We start from the raw sequence: 4759 nt of genomic DNA on the forward strand, positions 1-4759 counted from the left end.
AACAAAATTTAACCAAGGGAAAGAAAACAGGTGACTGAAACCACCAACTAGCCTATCAAGAACAGTTACACAATACCTACAGGAACAATGGAAGGAAGAAAAAGCGATGGAAACCATGCCCCCCCCAAAAAAAAATTTACTACAGGATTCAGAGGCAAATGAAGAAAATGGATACCCAGTTCCGGACTCCAACAAAACAAAGACAAATTACACCAAGGAACCCAACGATGTCCACAAGAACAGGCTTAAAGAAGATATCCTGCAAGTAATCACTGAGAATATCATGGAGATGTTACTAGACATGGTTAACCAAATGTACAAGAGGCACTCAAGAAATTTCAAGACACCAAAAATAAAGAATATGAGAAGACACAGAAACAAATAAATGAACTCATAGGGCCCGAAATGAACACCAAAGTGAAACAAAGAACAATATAAATAGAGAGATAAATGAATTAAAGATGAAAATAGACACTATTAAAGAGGAAGTGACCCATGATATGGACAACCTCAGGAAAAAGAATGAAACAGAAATTAAAAACACAATGGGAAACTTGATCAAGACCTTGGTTCATGGCCCTGTGGCTTGCACTCCCTTGACCGCCAGCCTAGACCTTTGTGAGAGAGGTATAGGCCTGGTGTAGTCTCTCTTCTGGACTGAGTGAGAGAACAATGCAGAAGAACATGGGCTCACTAGTGCCTTTCCATAATTTTGGCTTTGGCTATGCAGCACTGGTTGCTACTGGTGGGATCACTGGCTATGCAAAAAGCAGGTAGTGTGCCATCCTTGGCTGCTGGGCTCTTCTTTGGGGATTTAGCAGACCTGGGTGCTTACCAGCTATCGCAGGATCCCAGGAATGTGTGGATTTTCCTAGCTGCTTCTGGGACCTTGGCTGGCATTATGGGGATGCAATTCTACAACTATGGAAAGTTCATGCCTGCAGATTTAATTGCTGGTGCCAGTTGGCTGATGATTGTCAAACTTGGAGTTAATATTTTGAATAGACCCCATCCGTAGTAATCCATTCTCTGCTTAGACTCATGAAGAATTAAAAATCTACAAACTTCCACTATTAAGAGAAAGAAGTGCAGCACATTTACTTATTCTGACATTTTACTTAAGAAGAAAAGTAAGGGGTAGGAGCATGGTTCAAGTGGTAGAGCATTTGCCTACAAGTATGAGGCCCTGACTTTAAACCCCAGGACCACCAAAAAACAAACAAAAGAAGACAGACCTTCATAGCTAGTATCAAACATGATCCCTTAATGACCCCCAATGTGGTTTGATTCTTATATGACATCATCTCCTCTCTCTGTATCACTACATAAAATGACCAGGGGTAAAATGTAAGGTGTCAACTCTGGGGCCTGAAAGCCCATGCCCTGCTGAGAACAACTGAAACAAATCTCTTGGTGAGATTTAGGATGTGTGTACTTTTGCTTATCTTAGAGCACAGACCTACTTCGGAATTACGTTAAAAGAAATATCAATGAAAATAATACTTTTTAGTATAAGTAAAAAAAAAAAAAAAAAACCACAATGGAAGGCCACTCCAGCAGACTAGAACAAGCAGAAGACAGAATCTCAGAACTTGAAGATAAAATGGAAATTAAAGGAAAAACTGAAGAGCTGTTAGTCAAACAACTCAAGACCTGCAAAAGGAATATGCCAGAACTCACTGACTCCATCAAAAGAGCAAACCTGAGAATCATGGTCATTGAAGAAGGAGTAGAGGTAAAAGCAAAAGGGATTCACAATATATTCAATAAAATAATAATAGAAAATTTCACAATTCTAGAGAAAATTATGCCCATTCAGGTACAGGAAGCCTCCAGGATACCAAACAGACTTGACCAAAATAGAACTATCCCACAACATATTATCATTACAGCAAGCACAGAGAATAGAGAAAGAATACTGAAGGCTGTAAGAGAGAAAAAAACAAATAACATACAAAGGTAAATCCATCAAAATCACAGCACATTTCTCAGTGGAAACCTTAAAAGCAAGAAGGGCATGGAGTAAGGAATTCCAGGCACTGAATGAAAATAACTTCAACCCTAGGATACTTTACCCAGCAAACTATCATCCAAAACAGATGGAGCAATAAAAGTCTTCCATGATAAGCAGAAATTAAAACAATATATGACCACCAAACCACCACTACAAAGAATTCTCCAAGGAATTCTGCAGCACCAAACCAAAGGAGAAGAAAAGACAAGGAATCAGAGAGTAACATAGATCCAGCTGCACACAATCAAACCCATAAACAACAAATACAACAAAATGTTAGGAATCACCAGATACCTATCAGTATTAACACTGAATGTTAACCAACTTAAAAACCCCATCAAAAGACACCATTTGGCAAATGGATTAAAAAGGAAGACCCAAAAATTTGTTGTTTACAAGAGACCCATCTCATTGACAAAACCAAGCACAGGCTTAGGGTAAAAAGGTGGAAGAAGATTTACCAAGCCAATGGCCTCTGAAAACAGGCAGGAGTAGCAATACTTATCTCAGACAAAGTAGACTTCAAACTTACATTGATCATATGAAATAAAGAACACTCCATACTAATAAAAGGAGAAATATACCAAAAGGAAATAACAATTATCAACCTATATGCACCCAATGTCAGTGCACCCAATTTCATCAAACATACTCTGAAGGACCTAAAAACATATATAAACTCCAACACAGTGGTAGTGGGAGACTTTTAATACCCACCTGATCACCAATAACTAGGTCATCCAAACAAAAATATCAATAAAGAAATTCTAGAACTAAACCACACCATAGATCAAATGGACCTAGCTGATGTCTACAGAATATTTCATCCAACATCCATACAGCATACATTCTTCTCAGCAGCCCATGGAACTTTCTCCAAAATTGGTCATATCTTAGACCACAAAGCAAGCCTCAGCAAATATAAGAAAAAAGAAATAATCCCATGTATTCTATCTGATCAAAAAGCATTAAAACTAGAATACAACAATAAAAACAACAGTAGAAAACATGCAAACGAGTGGAAGCTGAACAACACATTGCTCAATGATTAATGGGTCATAGATGAAATAAAAGAGGAAATTAAAAGTTTCCTGGAAGTTAATGAAAATGCAAACACAACCTACAGGAAACTATGGGACACAGCAAAGGCGGTCTTAAAAGGAAAGTTTATGGCCATGAGTGCATATATTAAAAGAACTGAAAGATCTCAAACCAATGACCTAATGCTACATCTCAAACTCCTAAAAAAACAAGAACAAGCAAATCCCAAAACAAGCAAAAGGAGAGAAATAATAAAAATAACAGATGAAACAGAGACAACAACAAAAAATACAAAGAATCAATGAAACAAAAAGCTGGTTCTTTGAAAAAATAAGTACGATTGACAGAACCCTGGCAAGCCTGACTAAAATAAGAAGAGAAAAAATCCAAATCTGTAAAATCAGAAATGCAAAAGGGGAGATAACAACAAACACCATAGAAATCCAGGAAATCATCAGAGACTACTTTGAGAGCCTATTACTCTAATAAGTTAGAAAATCTTGGAAGAAATGGACAGATTTCTAGATACTTACAACCATCCAAAACTGAACCAAGAGAATATTAATCATCTGAATATATCTATAACACAAAATGAAACTGAAGCAGCAATAAAGAGCTTCCCAAAAAAGAAAAGTCCAGGACCTGATGGATTCTCTGCTGAATTCTATCAGACCTTTAAAGAAGAACTGATACCAACCCTCCTTAAACTGTTCCATGAAATAGAAAGGGAAGGAACACTGCCTAACTCATTTGAAAAGCCACTATTACACTCATCCCAAAACAAGACGAAGACACCTCCATAAAGGAGAACTATAGGCCAATTTCCTTAAAGAATATCAACACAAAAATCCTTAATAAAATAATGGCAAACTGAATCCAACAACATATTAGAAAGATCATTCACCACAACCAAGTCGACTTCATCTCAGGGATGCAGGGATGGTTCAACATATGCAAATCTATAAATGTAATACAGCACATCAATAGAAGCAAAGACAAAAACCACTTGATCATCTCAATAGATGCAAAAAGCCTTCGACAAGATCCAACACCACCTCATGATAAAAACTGTAAGAAAACTAGGAATAGAAGGAATGTACCTCAACATTGTAAAGGCTATATATGACAAACCTATAGCCAACATCATACGTAATGGTTAAAAACTGAAACCATTCCCTCTAAAATCAGGAATGAGACAAGGGTGCCCACTATCCCCACTCCTATTCATTATAGTCCTGGAATTCCTATCCAGAGCAATTAGGCAAGAAGAAGAAATAAAAGGAATACAAATAGGTAAAGAAACTGTCAAAATATCCCTATTTGCAGACGATATGATCCTATACCTTAAAGACCTAAAAAATTCTACCAAAAAACTCCTAGACACCATAAACAGCTATAGCAAGGTGGCAAGATACAAAATCAACTTACAAAAATCATTAACCTTTCTATACACCAATAACAAACAAACTGAGAAAGAATATATGGAAACAATTCCATTTACAATAGCCTCAAAAAAAATCAAATATTTAGGAGTAAACTTAAAAAAGGATGTGAATGACCTCTACAAGGAGAATTACAAACCCCTGAAGAAAGAGATTGAGAATGACTACAGAACGTGGAAAGATCTCCCATGTTCATGGATTGGTAGAATCAACATGGCAAAAATGGCTATACTACCAAAAGCAATCTACATGTTTAATGCAA

The 4759-nt window shown here is 36.8% G+C and overlaps 1 pseudogene; it reads left to right on the forward strand.

Moving 5' to 3' along the window:
* The first annotated feature begins 630 nt into the window (after positions 1–630).
* On the forward strand, positions 631–1018 carry LOC109700543 (transmembrane protein 14C pseudogene; annotated as a pseudogene).
* Positions 1019–4759: the final 3741 nt, after the last annotated feature.

Source organism: Castor canadensis, chromosome 10, assembly GCF_047511655.1.
Source record: "Castor canadensis chromosome 10, mCasCan1.hap1v2, whole genome shotgun sequence".
NCBI lineage: Eukaryota > Metazoa > Chordata > Mammalia > Rodentia > Castoridae > Castor > Castor canadensis.